This window comes from Pipistrellus hanaki (assembly GCF_964339955.1).
Source record: "Pipistrellus hanaki genome assembly, chromosome: X".
NCBI classification, from domain to species: domain Eukaryota; kingdom Metazoa; phylum Chordata; class Mammalia; order Chiroptera; family Vespertilionidae; genus Pipistrellus; species Pipistrellus hanaki.
In genome coordinates, this window is record NC_140524.1 from 82,593,141 (window position 1) to 82,620,780 (window position 27,640).

Below are 27,640 nucleotides of genomic sequence, written 5' to 3' on the forward strand. Positions count from 1 at the left end.
TGAGGACATTTTTTCTATCCAATTATCTTGCTAGCTTTTGGCATTTTGGGCCCTGTCCATTCATCTTTCTAACTTTTGGCACTCTGTGTAAGAACCTTTCCCTGTGGTTGGGGGATACTCCCCTGCCCTCCCCAACTGTCTTCTTATGAGGTTCAGTGGAGTGTGAGAGGCTGTAGAATCTGCCACTGTCAGAAAGTCCAAAGATACTATAGCCTCAGCTCACCTCTCAGTGCTGGACACAGGCTGCACATCTAGGGGAGCCAATTGGAATCTGTATGGCACACCTGGATCCATGTGTGCCTGCATCTTCTGTGCAGCCCTCCATTCAGGCTAGCCCTGTGACTCCCTGTTTATGGTATGAACCTGACTCTTTCTCCTTTCTGTATATCAACTGCCTTCCTTAAACATTCAACCCTTAGGACAACAGACTCAGATCTGTATCAACCTGTCTTAAGAACAAAGCCTTAGATCTGTTGACCACAGAAATAGAGTTTTGTTCAAGCTAAAGGTAACATCTTGACTTTAGTTGTGTTTAGCCCCAGGCCTATAAAAACTGAGTTACATATGGACCACACCCTCATGAAACTTGACAGAGAAAATGTCCTGGCTGATATAAGGACCTGATATAAGGATCAAATATGCCCTATCCTGGCCCCAACCAATCAGTAGAGACCACGACCAACCCAACTCCTTTAGCCACCATGATTAATGTTCCCCCACCCCGCCCCCATATAACCCTTCACCTGGACTCCATCAGAGCTCCAAGTCTTTCACTAGCTTACATGAGGCTCGGGGATGAGTGCTATTTCCTCAACTAATAAAATGCTGCTTGTGTTTGACTGGGCTTTGATGCTTTGATGTATGCAGACAAATGCACCCCTTTAGTCCTGTGGCAGTACTTCATTGAATTTTTGTCCTCAAGAGCCATTAGTTTTTAAAACTCATCTGAATAATGTTTTATACTATCAAGTACTCTTATCAACAAATATATATTCTACTCAGAATTTGTCTAAGTGTTGTATACAGTGCAAAATAAACAGAAGTTATGTAATTTTTACTTTTAGAGCACTTAGTTCTTATTTGTGGAGATACATGAATATAAATAATTCTATTAGAGAACTATTAAGTGTAAATATGCACAACTCTAAGTTTAATAGTTTATAAAAGAGAATGATCAGCCGAAACTGGTTTGGCTCAGTGGTAGAGCGTCAGTCTGCGGACTGAAAGGTCCCAGCTTCCATTCTGGTCAGGGGCATGTATGTTGGTTGCGGGCACATCCCCAGTAGGGGGTGTGCAAGAGGCAGCTGGTCGGTGTTTCTCTCTCATCAACGTTTCTAGCTCTCTATCTCTCTACCTTCTTCTCTGTAAAAAGTCAATAAAAAAAAAGAGAGAGAATGATCATTAAAGGCTGACATTTATGGAAAAGTCTCCAGGGGAAGTTGTGGCTCACAGTTGGATGAAAAAATACCTAGGATTTAAAAATAAAAGAAAAGACTGTTGCCATACTCTTTAAGTTTTCATTTAAAAGAAAATGTCCTTTTCATCTTTAGAGAAAATATTAAAATGTTAGTGAAGAGGAGCAGATTTTGCTGCCCTCAAATATGCCTTTTCATAATAAAGATTATCTTGAGCTGGTATTTTTAAAAAATAGCAGACACAAGAGAAACTCTGAAAACCTAGCAGAAGTTACCCTTTTGTAAATTTATAAGGGATATCTTCATTTGTCAGAGTGTCTCCCCTCTGTACCAAGAAGAGGAGGATGACTAAATTTTTAGAAACTCTTACCAATAGAGAAGACAATTACCTAAAGTTGTGTAACAACCTTACCCTTATTAACTATGCTTTGCTCCACCACCCCCAACCTCCCAGAACAGGTCTCCCTTCTTCCCCTCCTACCCTCTCAACACCTTTTTTGTGTTTAGCTGTATTGAAGGTGATGATTTGGGCCATTTCTAAGAGTTACCATACTCAGTTTTCCTGGGTATCAGCCATATATTCAGGAGGTATGCATGTTACTGAACTTCTGTTTGTGTGTTTTTTCTTGTTTTTTTCTTCTTCTTGTTAATTTGTCTTTTATCACAGGTGCTTTTAACCAAGAACTTAGAATAGTAAATGTAAAATTATTTTTCTTCCTTTATGATAAAAAAATATTGATTGAAAGAATGCTTATATTGCACTTTCATGCTACAGAGCATCCATCATAATTGCAATTAAATAATAATTATGGAAGTAATTCTGTATACTTTTTAAGTTTTTATTAATTTCAGAGAGGAATGAAAAGGAAGAGAGATAGAAACATCAATGATGAGAGAGAATCATTGGTCAGCTGCCTCCTGCATGCCCTACACTGGGGATCAAAATGGCAACCTGGGCATGTGCCCAGACTGGGAATCAAACCCTGACCTCCTGGTTCATAGGTCAATGCTCAATCACTGAGGCATGCTGGCCAGGCAATTCTGTATACTTGTATGCACTATCCCACTAGAATATAGAATCCATAGACTATGAATTGTATCTTTCTTGTCCATTGCATTTAGGTTAAATTCTTTTGAATACCACAAAAGTTCTATCACTTACTCTCAAGTAATGTACTATTATGCCATTTATTGTTACACTAGTGGCCCTGTGAATGAAATTAAAGCACATTAAAATGGTATTAATTAGAGGAAACCAAGTTATACCATTTATTATTACATTAGTGGCCCGATGCATGAAATTAAAGCACATTAAAAGAGTATTAATTAGAGGAAACCAAGATGGTGGTATAGGTAAACACCTGAAATTGCTGCCTCACACAACCATTTCAAAACTACAACTAAAAGACAAAACAGACATCATCCAGAACCACAGGAATGCTGGCTGAGTGGAAACTCTACAACTAGAAGGAAAAAGAAAAGCAAACTGAGACTTAGAGGAGGTGCAGAAGTAAAATCCAGAGGTAAGGAGGTGTGCACACAAAAAGGGCTGGCAACTGAGTACGTGGCTGTCATTTTCAATCTGGTGGGAGACACAAGCTCCTGACTGGTCTGAACTCCAGTTCTGGGCAAGACTCTGGGGACCCAGACTCATATGGGAAGAAACTGGACTGTCTGGCTTTGGATGGAACTCGAGGGCAGCTTTCTCTCAGAGGTGCTGGCAGCAATTACCAAGGGACACTGAAATCCAGGGGCCTCTTAGGGAAGGGTTAAGGATCAGACATAGCTGTTTGGTCCACCCTGCTCATTCTCTGAGACCCCGCCTCATCCAAACTGTGCACAGAAGCTTTTGCATATGAATGGCCTGGTCCTTTGCAATCTAAAATTGCCTAACAGATTGCAACTGGGTCAGCGAGTCCTAGTACCACCAAAAGAAGGCCCAAAGCCACACAGAAGCTTGCATTGCTTAACAGCTGGGACTCATCTGGGCACTTCCAAACCCAAAACAGAGAAGAGGAAAGTGAAGATCTCTCCATAGCTCCTGCTGGGTGGCCTCAGGCAGAGGCTAAATTAGCACCTCCTTGTAGATCCAAGAGCCAGTGTACCCAGTGGTTAGAGTAGGACCATCCAGATTACAACTCCTCAGATCCATAAGGGACACACTCAGAGGCCAAACTCAGTGAGCACCAAAGCCCCACTGAAGCAAGTCTTGCCCCATAAGGCTGTTGCCAGCACAGAAGTTCTACCAGTGTAGACACAGTGGGTCCTCACAGCCAATTGACCTGGGAGTCAATTCCTACCAGTGATACCAACAACAACAAAGGCTTAACTACAACAAGACTGTGCACACAGCCCACAAATGGGTGCACTAAGAGTGCCCACCTCAGGTAATTAGGGAGGCTGAGCCACTGGATCCAATAGAACACCTAGCACACTAAGCCACTCTATTAACATAGAGAAGCAGCAAAAATGCATAGATGAAGAAACAGGTCACAAATGAAAGAAATGGATGAAAGAGAATTGCTGGATATAGAATTCAAAACCATGGTTATAAGATTTTTCAAGAATCTTCTAGAAACCGCCGATAAATTTAGTGAGACCCTCAAGGATATGAAAAAGGGCCAACTAGAAATTAAGTATACACTGACTGAAATAAAGAATAATATACAGAGATCCAACAGCAGACTAGAGGATCATGAGAATCAAGTCAAAGATTTGAAATACGAAGAAGCAAAAAACACCCAACCAGAAAAGCAAAGAGAAGAAAAAAAAAATCCAAAAGTATGAAAAATAGTGTAAGGAGCCTCTGGGAAAACTTCCAGTGTACCAACATCAGAATTATGGGGGTGCCAGAAGAAGAGAGCAAGTGATTGAAAATCTATTTGAAGAAATAATGACAGACAACTTCCCCGACCTGGTGAAAGAAATAGACTTTCAAGTTCAGGAAGCGCAGAGAACCTGGAACAAAAGGAATCCAAGGAGGACCACACCAAGACACATAATTAAAATCCCAAGAGCAAAAGACAAAGAGAGAATATTAAAAGCAGCAAGAGAAAAACAGTTACCTACAGGGGAGTACCCATATGATTGTCAGCTGATTTCTCAACAGAAACTATGCAGGCCAGACAGGAGTGGCAATATTCAAAGTGATGAATAGCAAGAACCTAGAACTAAGATTACTCTACCTAGCAAAGCTATCATTCAGAATTGAAGGGCAGATAAAGAGCTTCACAGATAAGAAAAAGCTAAAGGAGTTCATCACCTCCAAACCAGTATTATATGAAACAAGAGGCCTGTTGCACAATATTCATGCAAGAATAGGTCTTCCTTCCCCTGGCTTCACTCCCAGCTGCCCAGGAGCCAGCAAATCCCCACTCCCCGGCTGCCTGGGAGCAGCATGACCCTGCTCCCTGGCCGCCCAGGAGCTGGCATGTCCACACTCCCAGGCTACCCAGAGTCGCAAGTCCTTGCTTCTATCCGGAGCACCACTTCAGTAGCTCCCTCTGCCACCTCCCTTGCCCTCATAGCAGGCTTCACATCACTTTGTGCCTGCATATGCAAATTAACTTCCATCTTTACTGGGTTAATTTGCATACTCACTCTGATTGGTAGTGGGTGTAGCTGAGTGATGGATCATTTGCATGTTTCTCTTTTATTTGGTAAGATGCTGAAAGGTATTCTTTAAGAAGAGGAGGAAGGAAAAAAAGGTAAAGATAAAAATTATGAACAACAAATACTATCTATCAACAAGTGAATCTAAAAATCAAGTGAATAAAATATCTGAGGAACAGAATAAATTGGTGAATACAATAGAATCAGGGGCATAGAAAGGGAGTGGAACTGAAAATTCTCAGGGGTAAAGGAGTGTGGGGGGTGTGGGAAGAGACTGGACAAAAATCAAACACCTATGGATGAGGACAGTGCGGGGGTAAGGGCAGAGGGTGGCGTGGGAACCAGGTAGGGGGGAATTATGGGGGGGGGAAAGAGAAACAACTGTAATAATCTGAGCAATAATGATTTATTTAAAAATAAAAATAAATAAATAAACAATAAAATAAAAGTGTATTAATTAGAGGAAATATTTTAATATTTTTATTTGCCCTTTTTCTATAATAGAAGTGTCAGAGATGAAAGAAAATTAATAAAATGTATATGAAAATCCTCCTCCTGTCAGAGTCTGGGGAGTGCTGCAGGACCCAGTGTCAAGTCCCTGTCCACCTGCATGCACCTCGAAATTGAGTGAGACCCATACCCTGCTGGCCCCATCCCCCGTCAAGACCTGCAGGGTGTGGGGTGAAGCCTCAGGTCCCCGAGCCTGGCCTCAGGTCCACCAGCTCCAACACTGGGGTGGGAGTAGGAGCACAGCCCCAGGTTCCCAGCCCCAGTGCGAGGGTGCAAGGGCATGAGGGTGTGAGGGTCTAATGGCCATTTGCATATTAGCTCTTTATTATATAGGATGGTTGCATCTCTGCTTATCATAAATTTTGCTCAAAAGTAAATTCCAATGATGGCTATTATTTTGAGTATCTTTGTTAAAATACTCTTTTGGAAAGAAAATTTTTCACACAATAAATATTTCTATATTAAAAGCAGTGGCTTTTTACTAGCTGTAAAATTGAAAGTTAATTTAATTTGCTTTTATTATTAAAATAATAATAACAATTTCATTTTAAAATTATTTTGCTGTTTTAAATAATAGAATTGTTCTTTTGGGAGCATAGTGAAAAGGTCTCCTATTTTATTAGTTTATTACAAATTAATTGAACTTCAAGTCAAGGAACATAGACTAGCAAAACTATCTTAGGGAAGAAGAAAATGTTAAAAGAAATCTAATTTGCTTCTGGTTTTCACCTGCTTCTTCCTACCCCATCCCACAATATTTGTTAATGGGAAACCAGCTCCTTGCAAATCTGAACAATTTCTAAAACTAGTTAAATGGCTTAGCTTAAAACTTAAATTGATTTTATTATCTCAATTCTTAAGAGAAAAATTAATTTCAAAAAAGGAGAGTTTTACATCATTTTTTTTTTTTTGGTGCCAGGTTTGTACTGCTTTGAGGATTGTGCTTTTACTGCTGACAAACACATAAAAACCTTCACATTTATTCCAACAGATCATACTTTTTTAGAGCTCTACAAATTTTTTAGGCCAGCCTATTTCAATTGTTTTCCAATTTTTGAGCCATTTCTTCTGCCTTTATGGATAAGTAAGATAAAACATATCTGATTATGTAACAACATGTTCTCTTCTTTATTGCGTTAAAAATGATAAGGAAGATTTCATGAGTGTGTTACATGATCTATATTATCACAGTAAATTGTAGGAAGCCTTACATAGCCATATGATTCAAGAAGGTATTACTCTTAGAAAGAGCAAAGGAATTTTTTGTGGAATGTTCAGTACATTCCACAATAGATGAATCATTTCCTGTTTGCTCCCAAGACAATCATGACCCTTTATTTCTTGCAACATAATTACGCCATAGTTTCAAAGTGTGCTTAAAAAAGGTACAGAAAATAATATTAAGCAAGTTGAATTAATTAACTTCATATATTATTTCTATGAATCATTTTAAAACCAATACATTCTTCCTTCTCCCATCCTCTCCCAGAGCAAAGATACCAAATGTAGATGTTTCTATGAAATTATTGATAAACTTTTAAATAGTTTGAATAATTAAGTTACAGTTAATTATGTAACAATATGTTTCTTTATTCTTTCTGTGATTTTTGAAATTAAATAAATGTTCCTTTTTAATTCACTGATTGCTGGGAAGCTCAGAGGTAAATTTCAATTCCATCTGTGGCAAATACACAGGTGTCAAATAAATAAATACATTCTAATGACTTTTTAATTGACATATAATTTCCATACAGTAAAATACACAAATCTTGATTGTGCAAATTAATGAATTTTTATGATATGTTGATTTGTTATGCCTCGTAATTCACCAGCCAGTTCAAAATAAAGAATGTTTTAGAATCCCATAAGTGGCTTGCACATCCTTTCCCTATCCTGGCCACTATACACTGTAAAATTTTTATGAGACATATCATATTACATGAATTGTTTTTGTTTTTGTTTTGACTTTATCTTTCTTTACTTACTTCTAAATTATGTTTTATTGATTAACTTTATTTATACAATAAGATGTCTTAAATTATTAACTGAGACTGAAATGGATCATAAAATATCTTTACACAAAAGTAGAATAATTTGCAAAGCTACTAAGGAAATGAGACTAGAATGGGAATATAGGAGCATAGAAGTTCAATTGTTGATATACTTATACCATTCCTGACTCTAAATAATAAAGTTGAAATACTAATATAATATTGCCTTTTAAATTTCAAAGACAACCCTTTATCTAACCTCCTGCCCTCATCCTTCTTAAAAGAGTATCATTAGACTCAGTTTGCATATGAAAACTATAATTCTGTGCCCCTCACTTAAATTATTAAGAATAATTCATGTGGGGAATTTCTAATTCTGACCAAGATGGAGTGACAGACACTGGATTTACTGTCCTGTCTGAAATAACAAAAATAACAAGAAAATAAAACAGACAATATATTGGAAATAACAAATATATTGGCAGTATTAAAAAATGAAAAATCTTGGAGACAACCGAAAAAACTGGGAAAAACAAAAAACATAGTACAAGGAGGGGAACCTAGGTAGAATCTAGTAGAACCCTTGAGTTGAAGAACAAAGGTGAGAATCTGAGGAAACCAAAGCAGCTGAATTCATAGGATAGATTATCTAAGAAGATAATAGATAACTAATATAAGTAAGATTCTTTTTAAAGCATGAAATAACTTGAGAATTTTGCTTCCAACAAATAACAGGATATTTTGTTTACTTAGTGCTCTTTTTCTTTCTTTCAAAAGATATTTCTTAACATTCATTTTTAAATGTATTTGGGGTGACTTTTTATACCAAATCAAATTGTTTTATAAATTAAAGTCCCAGAAATAAGACTTTAAGTAGAAATAGTTTAAAAATGGGAAAACTAGCATAGTTTTTAATAAAAATAAGAGTCTTAGAGAGAAAAAATTAATTTAACTGGAAGCAATATATATCTCTGGGGAAATAAGGAATGGTTTGTGTGTCCTATAAGTACAAAGAATGTAATTTTATAAACTGACTTTCCACATAGATGCCAAGATACACCTTTTGTACTTCTCTTTTTATAATACTTTGAAGGAAAAATATATATTAAAGAATGAAGAGAAAGTGTAAATAAATGAGCAATACTAATGAGCTGACAAACATATATGGCTGCAAAAATAGCACAATCTTTCTTACTTCATTAGAAACAATGTGAGAAATCCAACTTACCGGTAATTCAGTGAGCTTGAAGCTCAAGTTGAAAAAATTGAAAATGTTTTTTTCAAATTTTAGTGGTTTCTAAATAGTTCAAATAGTTTTTTTCATTACTAAAAAATACATACAATGGGAAAGAAAAATCTAAGTATGCAACTATAATGTTCTTATTTGTAAGAACCATAGACCATATACATATATATATATATATATATATATATATATATATATATATATATATAAATTTTTTACACAGAGGAAGGGAGAGGGATAGAGAGTTAGAAACATTGTTGAGAGAGAAACGTTGATCAGCTGCCTCCTGCACTGGGGATGTGCCTGCAACCAAGGTACATACCCTTGACCGGAATCAAATCTGGGACCCTTCAGTCTGCAGGCCAAAGCTTTATCCACTGAGCTAAACTAGTCAGGTCTATAGACTTTTCTTTGATTATTAATTTCCTCTCTCCTTGCCTCTCCTCTCTCCATCCTCTTTTTATTTATTATAACATTTTATTTTAAAATTTTTAATTTTTTTCTTCGAGAGAGAAAGTAAGTGAGATAGACATCTATTTGTTGTTTCACTTACTTATGCATCCATTGGTTGATTCTTATATATATCCTGATCTGTGATCAAACCCACAACCTTGGCATCCTATCTAATAAAGTGACAATATGCAAATTAATTATCATGCCATAACAAAAATGGCTGTGCCCACAGTGAAGGCAGGGATTTCATAACACAAGATGGCTGAGCCCATAGCAGAGGCAGAATTCCTGTAATGAGTCTTAATGAGCAATCAGCAGGGACCTGAGGCTGTGAAGCACTGGGCCCGAACATGGGACCTAAAGCTGCGCGTCCCCCCCTCACTACCCCCCCCCCCCGTGTGATTTGACAGGGGACCTCAGGCTGTGCTGGCTACCCCGGCACCTAGCTAGGGACCTCAGGCCATATCCCCCCCCCCCCCCCCCCCCCCCGCCCAGCAGGGCTTGACGGGGGGACCTCAAGCCATGCCCCCTGCCCTAGCACCAGGCCAGGGGATCTGAGGCCATGAACCCTGCCATGCAGGGCTTGATTGGAGCCTCAGGCAGCAACCCCATTCATGGGGCTTGACAGGACCTCAGGCAACACCTCCTGCACATGGGGTTTGACCGGGAATCTCAAGGCACACCCCCACCCCGCTGGCCTGGGCCGGGGGACCTCTGGCCATGTCCCTCACCCCAGTAAGGGGCTGGGGGACCTGAGGTTGCACCCCCCCCACCTAGCGGAGATTGATGGGGGATCTCAGGCTGTGCCTCCCACCCTGGCACCAGGCCAGGCAACTTGAGGCCATGCCCCCACCTAACAGGGCTTGACTGGATTGGGGATGGCCAGGTCTGGATCTAGCCCAATGGGGTTGGGGCCGGCCTGGTCTGGGTCTCATGTGATTTTGAGATGCACGTGATTGGATGGGGATTTGACTCTGGTTCCCATGGTGTGCCCCAGACTCTGACAGGAGGAAGATTTTCATATATATTTTACTAATTTTCTTTCATCTAACACTTTTATTATAGAGAAAGGGCAAATAGGGACATTAAAATATTTCCTCTAATTAATTCCCTTTTAATGTGCATGAGAAAGAAGAACAGTGAATAAGAGTTGTGGAAACAAAGAAGTGTCATCTCCAGAATCATATTCTTTTAGAAGGCAAGATAGACTTTGGAGATTTAGAAGTCTGGACTGCAAGATAAATAACCATTATCTTGAGGAAGTCTCTTGGTTTATTCTTTAATGATTATTTGAAATTGTAAACTGGTATACATTATAAACATAGTGGCAAAAATATAGCCTTAATGCTAAGTACTACTGTAAGAATAAGCAATACACACTCTGGACCCATTGGCTGGAATAAGACATATTAAAAGGAAAAAAAAAGAAAAGAAAAAGAGAAGAAAGAGCTTTGGGCAAACTGAGTTTGTTAAAGACTAGATCAGGGAGCCTGGCCAGCATAGATCAGTGGTTAAACCATTGACCTATGAACCAGGAAGTCATGGCTTGATTCCTGGTCAGGGCATATGCCTGAGTTGCAGGTTTGATCCTCAGTGTGAGGTATGCAGGAGGCAGCCAATCAGTGACTCTCTCATCATTGATGTTTTTATTTCTCTTTCCCTCTCTCTTCCTTCCTGAAATTGTTAAAAATATATATTTTTTAAAAAGACTAGAGCAGGGGTTATAAAAATTGAGGAGTCATTAGCATAATCTAGAGGTCTTGATAATGACTGGAATTGCCAGTAATTAATAATCAATTTGGGGAGAATTAATATATTGACAATATTTAGTTTTCCAATTTATGACCATTTTCATTGATTTAGATGTTATTTAATGCATCTCAGAAATATTCTGTACTTTTATTATTCAAACCTTATACTTCTTTTGATAAATTTACTTCTGAGATTTTTATCCTTTTTGATATTATTGTGAGTAAAATTATTTCTTCATTTTATTCTCAGAATAATCATTTGTAATACATAGAAATATTGATTTTCATAGTTAGATCTTATATGTTGTGTGGGGGAGGAAAATAATTTTATCTCTCCCCTTCTAGGTTGTTAGTTGAGATATTCTCTCTCTTCCCTCACCCAGAAATAAAAGAGAATAAAAGAAGAAAAACAAATGCATGTTTAATAACATGTATACCTCTAATATGCCTGAGAGAGATCCAGGAAAATAGAGCAACAACTTAAAATAATCCAAGTCATAACCTTAAATACTAAAAATAAAAGAAGATGTTGAAGGTAGAGGACAGTAATAGGAGGTTACCAGGCAAAGCACAATAAAGACTAAGGCTGTTATGCAGATTTAAGTCCTTCATAAGAGTTTCTAGAGATTTAGAATCATCCCCCTTTTCCTGGTACAGAGAGGGAGACACCCTTAAAGATGGAGATCATTGATTTAGATGTTATTTAATGCATCTCAGAAATAAAAATAAAAATGTAAATGTCTCTTAGAAAAGGGAAACTTCAAGGTGTTCAGAACTTTTTCTGTGTCTTCTCTATCTTAAAAAATAACCAGCTCAAGATAATCCTTATGGCAGAGAGACATATTTTGGAGTGGAAAATTCTGTTCCCCTTCAAAGAGAAATAGCTTATAGTCTACCAACACATGTTTTCTTTTAGCTACCCTACCCTGTAGTCTTGAATCACTGGGGCCTTTGTAGAACCTCTTCAACATTTCCTGTTATCATAGATTTCAGTATATTCTAACTGATGATGCTCGGGGTAGGCTGTTTCCAAATATGTCAAAGTGGTATGGACGAAAAGGGACCACATACTAATCTGACTATTTCAAGGAAAGCCTGCATGGTGGCCTTGAAAACTCAAAAACCTAAAGTAACCACAAAGGATTGTCTGAAATTAAAACTTTCAAAATTAAAAAGTGTGGGGAAGCACAGAAAACCTGGTTGAAAAGTCTGTAAGGAGGAATCTCTAAAACGCTGGGGGCATTTTGGAGGACCTTTCCAAACAAGACTGTGCATGTGCAGATTCCCTGGTGTTTACCGGAATCTTTATGCTTAATCTGTAGGTTTCCTTGCTTAAAGGACACTGCACACACATGTGTCCTCCCAAGATTACTTACCCTGCTGATTGTATATAAAAGATAAACTTTATCTCAAGCTGTTGTTACAATAAAAACCTAAAGAGGCAGGCAATCAAGGATGTCTGGTTCCTTTAGCCAGGTAGTCCCTTAGCCCTCTCGTTTACAACAAAATTTGTATAATCAATCATCTGTTGGTCTGCTGGTCAGCCTTGGCAAAAAAAAAAAAAAGCAGTTTATGGTGGGTAGTCATTTCCTAGGCTAGTATTATATCTTCCCTGACAAAGGTCAATCTTACTTTAACTGGGCCTAATGTCTTTTAGCATCTATGATAATATATCATTGGAATGTCAAAGCAGTTTTCCTTTTTTCCAGACCCCTCAAAGCACAGGCACCAATATGAAGAGACCACACATCTCCTCGTTGTTATTTGAGTTAATTGTTGACTGTTAACTATCCTGTACCCACCTAAGTAAAATAATTATGTGTCTATCATTTTACTTTTTATCCAATTCCAGTGGTTTCCTTGCTTTGCTTACTTCTGCTTCCCTAATCTATCACCAATGGAGTTTTTGTAACCAACTTACATCTCCTCTTTTTATTGTAATGTATAAAATAAGGTGCAAATCTGCTATTCTTTGGAGCATTATCTCAATCTGTTGAGATTCTGCTTCCTGCCAGTTGTTTAGTTTGACTCAAATAAACCCACAAAAAATCTTTACAGATTTGAATGTTTCTTACATTAACAGTGAGATAAAGTTACTTGAGAAACAGCCAGTGCACAAAAGACATTTTGACTCTTCTGTATCCCCCTGAAATCAGGAAATAAATTATCCAATGTGAAATGTATCTTCCTTATACCAAGAGGTATAGAGACCTCCTTATCAACAGGGAGAGAAAATTCAGGGATGCAATAACTATATAAATAAACCTTGTTACTTTCTTTACTAATTAAGCACCTGAGTCTACATTTATTTATCTTGTCTTCATGAATCTATGGTTTCTTTGCCTTAAAAAATGTAAAAACTGCCTGCTTTAGTCATTTTTTAGGTCTCATTTCTGAAACCTCCCTATGTATGAATTAAATTTATTTTTTCTTGTTAATCTGTATTGTGTCAATTTAGTTTTTAGATCAGCCAAAAGAATTAATAATAGAAGGGAATTTCCCCCCTTCTCTTGTTAGGCACATTCATGTGCTCCATTATGCCCTGCTTGGGGCTGTCATCCTTTCTGGTGAGTGTTCTGTTATTCTCGTTAAGTCTCATGATTAATGGCCTTTGGCTTCCAGTAAACCACCTTACCCGGTTTGCAGTGGACCACCTATACCTGTCTCCCAACTGCACTTGGTCCTACTGGTTACTCTGACAGACCTTTACAAGAGGCATAAATATCCTGTTCCCCCTACTCTTCCCTGATGATGCCATTTTGGTCTCAGCTCTTCTTCTAGCAGATGTAACAATAAATATATTATTCTTCCTTTTGGCCTTGTGTGTTCTTCCTTTGGTGACCTTAACATCTCTGACATAACCAAAGAAACATTAGTTATGTTTTTCAGAATGTTGGTCCTTGTTAGGGGCAGAAATATTAATCATTCTCTGTTAATCTTGATTGTTTTTTCTGGTTAGGAAAATCACATTCTAACCTGACTGAGAATTGTACGCTCTGGGATGTGTAAGTTGATAGGGAAAGGGGCCCATTCTCCTTATCTAATAACTGCTTATTACTGTTGCAGAAGACCAAAGAAATACCAACCATGCTTTCTAGAGAAAGGGAGGGACCCCGTTTATTAACAATGGTGGGTTCCGGGAATAATTTTTAAATCAGAGTGAGGAAACATGCAGAGGGCTTCACTTTTTATAAGCTTCTGGGGTCTTTGCCTTGCAGATATGGTTCCACCCCCTTTTGTGGGCTTACAGAAAGAACCCCAGGTGTTGGGGGCAGACCATATCCAATGATCTGTCCTGGGGCCAGCAATAATGACCCTCCCCAGAGTGATGCATTGTTCACAGTTTTTATGGCCTGACATGCCTTGCAAGACCAGTTTCTTCTTCATTTCCCCCCTTGTCCCACAAGCTTCTTTTAGCCTTGTGAAGCAACAATCACCCGATGTTGTGGTGAACAGGGGTGATGATCACTCTTAGCTACTTCCTGCTGGAAAGGGATGATTACCAAGGGGTTAGCATCCCGCTTCTTCCTCTCAGATGGGTTTGTAGGGAGTTCTTCTGGTTTGTAGGACCATCTGAAGTTTGAAGGCATGCCCATCCAGTTTGCAGGCAGGCAGAAGTAAGCAGTGGTCCCACACGCATAGAATGTTCCTGCAGGGGCACCAGGGGTATGTGGTGTTTTCAGCCTTGGGGGTAGAGTTGCATAGGTCCTCTGGGAGGTGACCTGTTGGATGTTGTCCCTGTGTACTGCTGAAACAATTAGGAGCAACATTAGTTAGCTGCACATTGGCTGTGACAGGTCCTTTTATTATTTTTTTCATCCAATACAATCCCTCCACTTCCACGTGTATTTGGGCCCTGAGACACGGGGGCCACCCAGAGGCAACTGGATCAACCCACTTGGAAAGATAAGCTACTATTCTTTGCCAGGGTCCAAACTCCTGGGTTAGAACTCCTAGGGCTACCCCACTGTTCTTGTGAACAAAAAGATTAAAGTCTGGTGTCACATATACCATGTTTCCCCGAAAATAAGACATCCTCCAAAAATAAGACCTAGCGCATGGAAAGATAAGACATCCCCTGAAAATAAGACCTAGCGCAACTTTGGGAGAAAAAGTTAATATAAGACACTGTCTTATTTTCGGGGAAACATGGTAGTAGCCCTAGTGCCAGTGCCTCAGTGAGCTTTGCCTTTATGGTGACTAAGTATTTTTTCTGTTTGGGACCCCAGTAAATGGGTGCCTTCTCTTCTCCTCTTAAAGCTTCATAGAGAGGCTTGGCCAGGTCTGAAAACCCTGGGATCCAAATTTGACAGAATCCTGCCGCTCCCAGGAATTTCCAAATCTGCTGCCAGGTGCTAGGGACTGGGATGGCACATACTGCCTGCTTCCTTTCAGTCCCTAGACTTTGTTTCCCTTGGGTGATCCAGAAGTCTAGATCAGTCTACTTGACTTCTTTCTGACAAATTTGTGCCTTTTTCTTAGATACCCGATATCCTGTTTCAGTTAGTAGTCCAAGAAGGGCTTGCGTTCCCTCCCAGCACTGAGTTCATGTGGAGCTGGCCAGTAGGAGGTCATCTACATACTAGAGTAGAACACACCCCAAGTCCTGTCCTGGGAACTTAGATCAAATGCCGATGCTCCAATATAAAGAGTAGGAGAGTTCTTGAACCCTTGTGACAGTCTGATCCAGGTGGACTACTCCTTGGCCCCTGTAGTTGGGTTTTCCCATTTGAAAGTGAAGAGAGGCTGACTGGAAGGCACTAATTGAATACAGAAAAAGGCATCTTTCAGATCTAGGTATGTAAACCATTCCACCTCTGATGGGACGAGTCCCAGAATAGTGTAGGGATTTGTCAGTGCTGAATACAGGGTGATAACAGTCTCATTAACAGCCCATAAATCCTGCACCAGGTGGTAGTCATTAGTCCCAGGCTTTTTGACAGGCAAGAAAGGTGTGCTCCATGGAGACCTGTATCATTTAACAAGTCCCCACTGAAGCAGCCAGTCTAAGTGGACCTGAATTTCTAGGCGTGCTTCCCTTGGAATTGGATATTGATGGATTCTAACAAGCTGTGCCCCAGGCTTTAAGTCGCTGAGCACCAGAGTGTGGTCCTTAGCCAGGCCTGGAGTATTCCCCAGTAGCTCCAATAATGGTGACCTCTTTTTCTGAGAGAGACACTACTTCCTGAGTGAATACTGAGTGCTTGGCTCTAGTATCAACCATAAAGTCCACAGTCTGGCCCCCAATTTTCATTCTGACCATAGGCTCGTGGGGGCCTAGCTGAAATGAGCCCGGTCTGTTCTCGTCGGAATCAGCCATTGCTAGCACAATGAGATCTGCTTCAGGTGGCTTTGGTTGATAGCAATTGGGCGGAAAAGGGGGCCCAGTCTTTTCACTTTGCCATTTTGGACATTCATTCTTCCAGTGTCTTGTCTCCTTACAGTAGGCACACTGGTCTTGTCTCAGGCTCCCTCTTCCTTTTCCCCCTGGTCTGTATCATTGCTGATCTGTCAGGGAGCCTGAGCCTCTAAAAGCCACTGATATTATATTGGCCCTTCTTTGTATTCTCTTTTCTTCCTCCTTCCTTGCTTCACTGTCTCAATTGATGAAAACCTTGTTAGCTATCTCTAACAGTTCAGTAGCATTTTTTCCTGCAAACCCATCCAGTTTTCGTAATTTTCTCCTGATGTCAGGCTGGGCTTGGCCTACAAAAGCAGCATTTACCCAGGTTTGATTGTCTGGGGCCTCAGTTCTAAAGGGACTGTAGATGCAGTATACTTCACATAGTCTCTCATAGAAAGCTGCTGGACTTTCATCAGGATTTTGGAAAACCTCAAAGATTTTAGCCATGTTGATGGGCTTGCTGGCTCCGGCCCTTACATGGAGGAAGGCCAGCTGATATCTTTCTAGCCCGGTCCTTTCATCTTCTGAGTTCGGATTCCAATCAGGTTCCTCAGCTGGGAAGGCCTTCCTGGCCCATCTGTCTGTATCTAATATTCCTGCCCCCCTTCTCGGTAACAAATTGGCTAGTCCCACACACAAACAAACAGAAGAGTGAACCTATAATTCCTTAATAGAATCTGAATTCACTCACCTCCGGAGTCCTGATTCCTGATTTACCTGAAGAAGTCCTATGACTTCTGGGGAGGTGATGAAGCTCCCCCTTCCACTCACTTGGAGTGGGCCTGACTGACTGGGGCCTCTACCTTACTGATTCTGTCAACAGGTCCTGGGCTGAGGTCCGGGAGTACCTGGAGTCCCCCCAGTTCAATTTTGCTAAAATCAGCAGCTTGCACCTTCCGGAGGCCCTGGTCCCAAACCCCATTCACTCACCAGAGGCAAACAACCAAACATGGTTGGCTTCCCGGTTCAGGGAACCAAATGTTGCAGAAGACCAAGAGAAAGAGAGGGACACCGCTTATTAACACTAGTGGACTCCAGGAATGAATAATTTCCAAATCAGAGTGAAGAAACATGAAGAGGGCTTCACTATTTATAAGCTTTTGGGTCTTTGTCTTGCAGATATGGTTCCACCCCCTTTTGTGGGCTTACAGGAAGGCTCCCAGGTATTGGGCATTCCCAGGCCATATCCAATGATCTGTCCAGTAGCCAGAGATAATGACCCACCCACCTCCCCAGGGCAGTGCATTATCCACAGTTTTTATGGTCTGACATGTCTTGCAAAACCAGTTTCCTTCTCATTATTATGGAAAAATTAACAACCTTGTTGCCAAAACAATGGAGTCCCCAGAGAAGCACACCCCAGCTCTCATAGTTTGTAATCTGTAACAATTATACCTATTCTTATTCCTTTTGCCTACTTCCCCATGCCTGTAATTGCTTTTGCCCACTTCCCCATGTAATCTTTGTCCTCCTACCCAATATACTTAAGTGGCTGGCTTATGGGGCAGGGAAGAGGGGGAGGCACAACGCAGATTTTCATGGATGACCATACTGTCAGCATTATTGGAATAAACACTCATATATGATTCAACCCTGTCTCTGCTTAATTGGCTCAAGTAGTGACAGGCAGGCCAGACCCAATGTAGGTGGCAGGAATGGCATCAGTTGTCTGAAGGGATGGTCAGACCAAACCTGGGTTTAGCAACCTTGGTACTAGGATTCTGGCTAGGAAATAATTCACAGCAAGACCCAAACTGTAAAAGAACGTTTATTGGGTGAATTACAGTAATTCCTAAAATAAATGGGCTTAGGAAATGTGTTGTATAGGTAAAGGAAGGGCCCTTGGAGCTTGGGAGGAAGGAAGCTAATGGTAATGTGTCAGGGAGAAGGGAAATGCATGAGTATTGGAGAGAGCACAATGGATGGATCCTCTTTCCTAAGGGTTTTAAGGGTGGAGGGGAGGTCTCAGGGAAAGATCTAAATAGAATATTCAGCAGCTTTCCAGGTGTGTCATTTCACCCTGAGGGCAAGGTCCCACCCTACAACTGATTGTGTATTGCTAGACACCTGGGGCTTTCCATCTTGATGATCTTCTGTACTGGCATAACATCCTTGCTCTGCTCATGTCTGTTTAACTGCCTACAACAGACCCATTTATTGTCGGGTTTCATTCTTGTTTTTTATTATTGACAGTATTATAGATGCCCTCCCCCTCATTTCCCCCAACTTTGTCACTTGCACCCAACCCCACACCTCCTCAGGCCTTCATCACACTATTGTCTGTGTTCATGGGTATGCATATAGGCAATATGTTCTTTGGTTAATCTGTTCTTGTCTCCCTCACACCCTCCCTTCTGAGATCTGTCAGTCTGTTTCATGCATCCACATCTTTGGACCTATTTTGTTCATTGGTTAATTTTATTAGATTCCACATGTAAGCAAGATGGTGTGATTTTTACTTTCTCTGGCTTATTTTGATAAGGGTTAGCTAGCTAGCTTAATTAGATATACAGGAAGGGAGAGGGTACCGAGAGGATAGAGGCATCTTGGCCTGAACAATTAAAGCAGCCACTGGTTAGATCAAAAGCAGCTCTGACCTGAGTAGCTGAGGCAGCCATAAGGGTAATAAAACATCTCTGGTTATGAAAAAAAAGAGGTCATTTTACTCTTTGAGCAGAGAAGCTAGCGGTTTCACTCTCATGACTTGGCAGGAGGTGCTGCTCAGTGTTTAAGCATCAATCCATGGACCAGGAGGTCATGGTTGAGTTCCTGGACAAGGCACATGACTGGGGGCTTGCAGAAGGGACACATACTCCCCCTACATTAATGATTCTCTCTCATCATTGATGTTTCTGCCTTTCTATCCATCTCTCTTCCTCTCTCTGAAATCAATAAAAAAAAATTTGTAGCCCTGACCAGTTTGGCTCAGTGGATAGAGCATCGGCCTGTGGACTCAAGGGTCCCAGGTTTGATTCTGGTCAAGAGCGTGTACTTTGGTTGCAGGCACATACCCAGTAGGGAGTGTGCAAGAGGCAGCTAATTGATGTTTCTCTCTCTTCGATATTTCTAACTCTCTATCCCTCTTTCTTCCTCTCTGTAAAAAATCAATAAAATATATTTTTTAAAAATCTGTAAAAAAAGACTGGGCAGGATAAGGTTGCTAGGTACCATAAGGTAAATCAAAAGTAAGTCCAACTTGGCTCAGTGGTTGAGCGTCAACCTGTGAGCCAGGAGATCATGATTCAATTCCCAGCCAGGGCATGTGCCCGAGTTTTCGGCTCAGTCCCCATCGTGGGGCATGTGGAAGGTGGCTGGTTGATGGTTCTCTCTCATCATTGATGTTTCTATCTCTCTCTCCTTTTCCCTTCTTCTCTGAAACTAATATATATATACACACACATACTAGAGGCCCAGTGTACAAAATACATGCACGGGAGGGGGAGTATGTGTCCCTCAGCCCAGCCTGCACCCTCTCCAACCTTGAACTCCTGAAGGGGTCTGATTGCCTGTTTAGACCTGATCCTGGGGGCAGTCTGATATTCCTCTCACAATCCAGGACTGCTGACTCCCAACAGCTTGCTTGCCTGCTTACCTGCCTGCCTGATTGCCACTAATCGTTTCTGCCTGCCAGCCTGATCACCAACCTAACCACTCCCCTGCCAACCTGATCGACACCTAACTGTTCCCCTGCCAGCCTGATTGCCCCTAACTGCCCCCCCCCCCCGATGGCCTGGTCACCCTTAACTGTCTTCCCCTATAGGCCTGATAGCCTCCAACTGCCCTCCCCTGCAGGCCTGGTTCCCCCCAACTACCTTCCTATGCAGGCCATCTTTGACCAGATGGTGGCAGCCATATTATGTGTTGGAGTGATGGTCAATTTGCATATTGCTATTTTATTAGATAGGATATTAAAAAAGTAACTTCAACTTGAACAGATAAGATGGATATGTGAAGGACAAAGAAAAGACACAGATTACAGGGAAAAGGGAAACATATTTTCACAGAGGATAGAGGAATATTGCAAAATAAGGGAAAAGAAAGAGGGATCACCATGTGGGCTTTGGCCTTTGAAACTGGTACTATGTAGTACAGTGACGACTGAGGAAAGAACAGGGGTCCTAGATTAAGGGAACGGGGTCTCCAGGATTTATAATGCCTCAAGACAAAGAGAGCAGGGACCACCCTCTTTAGTGGACCTCCTTAGTTAGGAGAGACAGAGTCTTAGGAATAGAAACTTAGAATTAGGAGTTTTAGAGATAGTATCTGCTTGCAATAAAGTTTCTGTACTTCTCACCTACCACCTTTTGTCCATGGCATCATTCTTTGAATCCATCTGGACAAGAACCCAGAAAAGAAATCGCCCTTGCACCCTTCTCTCTCCTCTCTCTCTCTCTCTCTCTCTCTCTCTCTCTCTCTCTCTCTCTCTCTCTCTCTCTCCAAAACAACAAATTAATTTCACTCAGCATAATAATTTCAAAGTCCATCCATGCTGTCATAAAGGGTAAGAGATCTTTATTTTGTACAGCTGCATAGTATTCCAATCTGTAAATGTACCCTAACTTTTTTATCCACTCATCTACTTTTGGGCACTTGAGCTGTTTCCAAATCTTAGCTAATGTAAATAACACTGCTATGAACATAGGGGTGAATATAGTCTTTCTGATAGGTGTTTTGGGATTCTTAGTATACATCCCCAGAAATGGGATTGCTGGGTCAAATGACAGTTCTCTTTTAAGTTTTTTGAGGAAACGTTATAGTTTTTTCTACAGTGGCTGTTCCAATCTGCATTCCAAGAGTACGAGGATTTCTTTTACTCTATATATTTGCCAACACGTGAGTTTTTTGATTTATTGATGGTAGCCATTCTGGCAGGTGATACCTCATAGTGGTTTTAATTTGCTTTTCTCTGATGATTAGTAATACTGAGCATTTTTTCGTATCTCTATTAGCCCTCTGTATGTTCTCTTTGGATAAGTGTCTATTCAGGAGACTGAGTTGGCTCTAGTATCCTCCAACATTGTTTCAGTCCTGACTTCTTACTCTTAGTCACATGGGGATATGGAAATTTTTATTGTATTATTTATTCTCCATTTTGTTCTTTTTTTTTTCTTTTCTTTTAGGAGAGATTTCAGAGTGTATATGTAAGAAAATGTCCCCTACTTTATTATATACAACCTAAATTATTAAAGTATGTTTTATTTTTACACTTATTCCCTGAACTACTCCCATTGGCACATTGGGAAATAAAGAACAGAGATATTAAATTGTTTACCTAGCCATGCAGAAGGGGAAAAAAATCCATCTTGCTCAAGGGTAATTCTTGGCCAGCCCACTAATTACTTCATTATTTTGGAACTTAATTCTTAAAGAAATTATTTCCCCCAACCTGACAAGAAAAGCAAAGTAGAAAAAAGAAAGATGTTCAATACCAAAAATGTTTTCCAATAGCTAAAAGATGCTAGAGAGAATGAGCAAAAAAATAATTAGTTATTATAATTTTATATCAAAGTTTAAATCAGTTTCAAAAATTAGATTTTATTTTTCAATCTTTTGTCCAGAAAACACATATACTACTCAGATGCCAGATGCTAAGACTTAATGTATATCTAGGGTTGTCACTCTCTTCTTAGATGTGACTTCACAATCATAAGAAATAGCCCAGAATGAGTAGCTAAAGTCTAACAGCTCTAAAGCAATCTATCGGCTTTAGCATTTCAAGTATCTTCTTTCAGGTTAAATTGTATTGCAATGCTTTAAAAAAAAAATGGTTGCCACTGTAACCTCAGTAATCTGCCTTTGAAGAATCACATGATTTTTTCATACCCTTCTGATACATTTATTGTTCCTGTAGAACTCAGAGAGTGGATAGAAGTTGGGGCTAAATGCTATGATTTTATATTATTGTTGGTACCAAGTGAGACTAAAGGAAATTATCTTCTACTATGTAGAGTTTGCTTTTTGAGACTGGAGAAGGCAACCTTTATATTCACACAGCTTCCGGCTATTAAAATCGAAGAGAATGCAATCAAAATATATTCTGACATCAGATTGCAACAACACTTTTAAGTTCTTCTTTGGTTCCTACTCATAGACAAATGTTGAAATATCAAGCATGAGCTAAACTTGACAAACCAATGGTTAGTTTTCAAACAATACGTGAGTAATCGATTGACTGTATTCTACTCTTGATTCAAACTGACTTCTGTACATTGGCCTCAACTTTTGACAATAATCCATAGAAAACAGAGAGAATTCCCTATCATTCACAGAGAGTAAGTTTTTAAACTAAATTTTAAAATCCTTTGGAATTTTCCATAATTGCTTTTATCCAGATTTTGCTTCATAAATAAACCTATATCTCTCACTCTTTTTTTCTCTTTCTCTTTCCAATTTTGTATAGAAACTTTTCTGGTTCTTCAACGTCTATACCTAAGCATAAAGCACCAATGAGTTACCACAGGCACAGTGTTACTATGGAGTGTATGTATGCAGTGTTCCCAAATGGAAAATGTCACAGTAAATCATAAGACATTAGGGCAATGGGGTGTATGGGTGACATGTGCATACTCTATTTTCCCTTAAAATAGCTCCCATCCCCACCAATCTCTACCCATATACAACCATGATGAGAAATAAAAAAGACTACTTCACATTTCAGCTACAGTAATGTATATTTCCATTTTGACATGATGCCTTTTGAGTGGCTGGAATAGGGGTCATTTATACTTTTATTTTGAATAAACTATAAGTCCCAGACAAACTTCTGTACTTAAATTAAAACACATTTTATTGGCTTTCTATAAAAAAAAATACTTGATTTTTTTCTACTGATATTTAACTAAATACATTTTCATAAGTTGATATATTTTTTAATTTTTATTTTAATTTTTTAAATCCTCACCCAAGGATATTTTTTCATTGGGTGGAAAGAGAGAGTAGGAGAGGGAAAGATAGAGAGAAACATTGATATGAGAGAAACACATGGATTGGTTGCTTCCTGCATGAGTCCTGACCAGGGCCCAGGCCAGGAGGAACCTGCAATCAAGTACATGCCCTTGCCCAAAATCGAATCTGGTACCTTTTGGTCTGTAGTCTGATACTCTATCCACTGAGCCAAACTGGCTAGGACTGTTATTATAAATTTAGTTTAGAGTTTAATCTGAAAGCATGACCAATATCTAATTGAAATATGTACTCATTTACACTGAGACCTTTGTTTTCAAGTTCATTAGTAGGGGGAAAGAGAGGAAGAGAGAGAGAGAGAGAGAGAGAAAGAGAGAGAGAGAGAGAGAGAGAGAGAGAGAGAGAGAGAGAGAGAGAGAGAGAGAATGCAGATAAATACATGTCATATTAAAATATGATAAATTTAAAAAGACTGACACACTATTGATCAATTTTTATTCAATGCAGGAGTTTTTCAACTATTCACAAAATTGTATTTGTTCTCATCATTTATTATTTATTATTTTATTGCAAATGTCAAGAAATGTAATTATTGAAAATGAATTTTTAATATTTTAATAAAAACCTCACTGTATAACCTTTCTTTCTATCTTTTCTTCTTTTTGAATAGTCATCCACCCTTTGTTTACAACCAAACACTTTTATATTATTGCAAGCTTTTGTGCATTCAAACATTAATAAACTAACATTTGTAATGTTAAAATTTTCTATTCATGAGCAGTCTGTGCAACCTATCCATGATTAATTCTTATTTATAACATACTCAGGTGTAAGCAATAAATGTTCCTTCTTAAACGGGAACCAAACAATGGCATGGCTCCATAGAGGATTTTATAATCAGTTATTTTAAACATGCAGTAATGTCTCCTTCAAAATGTCATTTCCTTTATTATCTTGGTGGGTGTAAGGGTAGAATTACCTATTAAGGGATAACAGCACTCATTAAACAAGTATTGACTCTGACCTAAATTAGATATTGGAAAATGAGGACAAGTACTACCACTTACAGGCTTTGTCTTTTATAGTGAGAGTTCACTATATATTCTTAAGAATGTGGGACATAGGCTTAGACTCTCAGAAAGGTAAATTTATATTTTAATAAAATGCTTTATAGCAAGATTTCCTTTGCTGAAAAGTGCTTAGGAGAGAGTTCTAAAAATGCATATCTACAGGGAGCTTCAGAAAAGCACAGAACATGTGGATGTGTTATACTCTCAGAACTCTTCTTATCTATTATGTAGCAAGTTTCAATTGAAGTGTCAATATTTGCTAATTTAGTAAGCTATAGATAAGTAAGGACTTATAATTTTTCCATCTTCTGATTTTATTTTATTTCACAATTGAGATTTTTATTGGTTGTTTTGAGGATAAATAAGCAGACATTTCAATTTGTACACAATTCTTAACACATGTACCCAAAATGTAAAGCCATGTAGTGATTCTTTTTTAAATAGTTATTCTGGTGAATTTCAAGCTGAAAGTTTGGAGGCTAATTTTTTTAATGAAGTATAAATTACCAATATCTTCAAATTTTGACATGCTGTTACATCAAAGTCCCACTAATTCACAATTTAATATCAAATATACTACATAATCTCATTTTTAATCTTTCACAGCACATTGACAAAGATTTTAGGAAAACTGGACTACCACAAAAAAGATGTTACAGATGCACAAAATTCTGACAGGGAGAGCTAAAATCAAGGCATGGTTTTATTTAGGAAACAAACAAACAAAAAAACACATGGGAATATAAATAATTTAAACTGTTCAAGACATATTAAATGCATGACTGACTCCAAATTGCCATTTACTAGTACCATAGTATGCTTTTGTAATGAAAGAGAAAAAATACTAATTGTACCTTCACTAGGCCCACAGCTAATCAGAGCGGGTGTATGCAAATTAACCCAACAAAGAAGACGGTTAATTTGCATACACTGAGGGAGGAGTGAAGACTGAAGACAGCATAGTAGAAAGAAGAGGGAGGGAAAGGGGAAAGCAAGGCGGCTGCCAGAGGGAAAGAGCGAGCAGGGCAGGCAACAGTGGTGGCAGGCAAGGCAGGTAGGGTTCGATGGGTGAGGGCAGCGTGCACGCACAGCTGCAGTGGCCACTTGCAGGAATCTTCCTGCAACAGGCCCCTAGTGTATACTAATAAAAGGGTAATATGCTAATTAGCCTGGGAGACCTTCCAGGCATCCTTCTGGACAAAGCCATGGGGGCGGGGCTAAAGGGAGATGCAGTGAGGGCAGAGCAGGCTTGCAGGGGGGCAGTTGGAGGCGAGCAGTCCAGCAGGGGGTGACAGTGGAGGCAAGTAGGCTAGCAGGGGGACATTTGGGGGAGAGCAGGCCAGCAGGGGGGCAGTTGGGAGCAATCAGGCTGGCATGGGGGACATTTGGGAGTGAGCAGGATGGCAGGAGGGGAAGTTGAGGGTGATCAGGCTGGCAGGATGGGTCAGTTGGGGGCAAGCAGGCCAGCAGTGGGGGGAGCAGGCCAGCAAGGGGAGGGGAGCAGTTGGGTGATCAGGCTGGCAGGCAGAGTGGTTAAGGGTGATCAGGCATGCAGAGAGGTGAGCCCTCTCTTTGATTTTACCTTTCTCCAGGGATCTTCTGCCCTTCCCAGCTGCAAATTATCTCACCAGTTGTGTCTCCTTCACCAATTCAGGATGGATGTTATTCAATTCAGCTGCTCCAGGACAAGGCTCAGGACACATCCATCTATTCTGACATCATTTTGCCTGAGGTATCTTTGATCTCTTCTGTGGTCCTCTTAGGTATACACTCTCTAGCACTGCATTAAGTACAAATATCACCTTGTAGTGCTCTGTGAAATTTGGCCCATCATTTTATCCTGAGTGCCTACCATTGCATATGGCTGTAATAATTGTATTACAAATAGCTAGCATTAAATGTTTAATTGATACATTCAAAAGTAATTCATATTTTTTTCTGTAGAATATATATCAAAGTGTTTCTTATGAGAGAATATGGATTGTTCATTTTCTCTACCCTACATACATGATTGACAAACCACCTGGCATATAAATTTTTATTTCCTTTCTCTCTCAAAATATTGTGAATTTTATTCTACTTTCTTCTGTACTTATTATTGCAGAGGTTTCAAAGATCATTTTTTATTCCTTAGAGTAAAAGAGTCATTTTCTGCCTCCCAGATTGTACCATTACTCATTTTTTTCTTGAATTGCTTTATGAATTCACTAAGATAAGAGGGTGTATTTTTCTTAGTAAATACTTTGTCTTATAAGTCAAACCTTTCTTCCATTGTATAATGTTTTGTTAAATTATATATCATATTGATTTTCTTTCAGATCCATTCATTTTGATCTCCTCCTTAGGAACATAAATTTTCTTATTCTATCTTCCCACATCTTATCATGGGGTTTGTAATTGTATTTTTCTGTTATTTTTGTATTCAGGGTAAATGTTGTAGGTTTGTCCTCCATATGACAGATTCAATTTCTGCAACACCATCACTACACTTCATTATATCTAAAACTGAATTTCAGTCTGCAATATTAAATCCTTTGACGCATTTCCTTGTCTCACTGTATTCTCTACTCGTTTTTTCCTGAGACTAAAATCAACTCAATTTCCATCATGGTTTCTTGTGTTTTTGCCATAGCTTTCAATGCTCAGATTGAGAGCATAAGAGTATCAGATTCCTAAAATAAATTTCCGTTCATGTGGTACATCTTTCTTCAAAAGTTTGGGTTTTGTTTTCTTTTGTTATTGTTATTTTTGCAACTTGCAACATCCATGAAATAAAAGATATAAAACTTCTTCTGATGTCATATTGGTATTAGGTCTAAATCAGTGAATTCTCCTTTCTCATAATAGCCATTGCTACTAAAATTATTTTCTTAATATGAAAAATAATAACTGATTAGCCCATACCATAACTGGTGTAATATAGTTTCTGTTGTTGATGTTTTGTAATTGCATCTGTTTTATGTAAACTTTTTGGTCTAAGGAAGGATACGTTGGTCTCACTGCCTGGGTACTCTTAAGAATTCTTTTTTTACTTTCATTAGAGATGGTAAAAATAAAGAACTACATTTTCCAATAGGGCACCATTTCCACAGCTTTTTTAGTTCAGAACAGGACTGATTGGAGAACAAAAGGTATGAATGGGATAGAATGGGGAGGACAAATGACACAGTCCTCTCTTTTTCTTTTAGGAAAAGAGTGAAATGATTTCACAGATAAATGAATAAAATTTGGTATTGTCCCTTCTTCCCTCTATATCTCTGTTGTCCACTGTGTATTTTGCTTCAT

General features: G+C 39.3%; 1 pseudogene across 1 annotated transcript in view; it reads right to left on the reverse strand.

The window, feature by feature from the left end:
• LOC311615495 (tryptophan--tRNA ligase, cytoplasmic-like) overlaps positions 1–16,829 on the reverse strand; it is a 33,750-nt pseudogene extending 16,921 nt beyond the window's left edge. The window contains exons 1-2 of the transcript in view: positions 16,612–16,829; positions 15,751–15,947 (exon numbers count right to left, since the gene is read on the reverse strand). The product of the transcript in view is annotated as a tryptophan--tRNA ligase, cytoplasmic-like (transcript). The remainder of the gene's footprint in view (positions 1–15,750; positions 15,948–16,611) is intronic.
• Between the last annotated feature and the right edge of the window lie 10,811 nt (positions 16,830–27,640).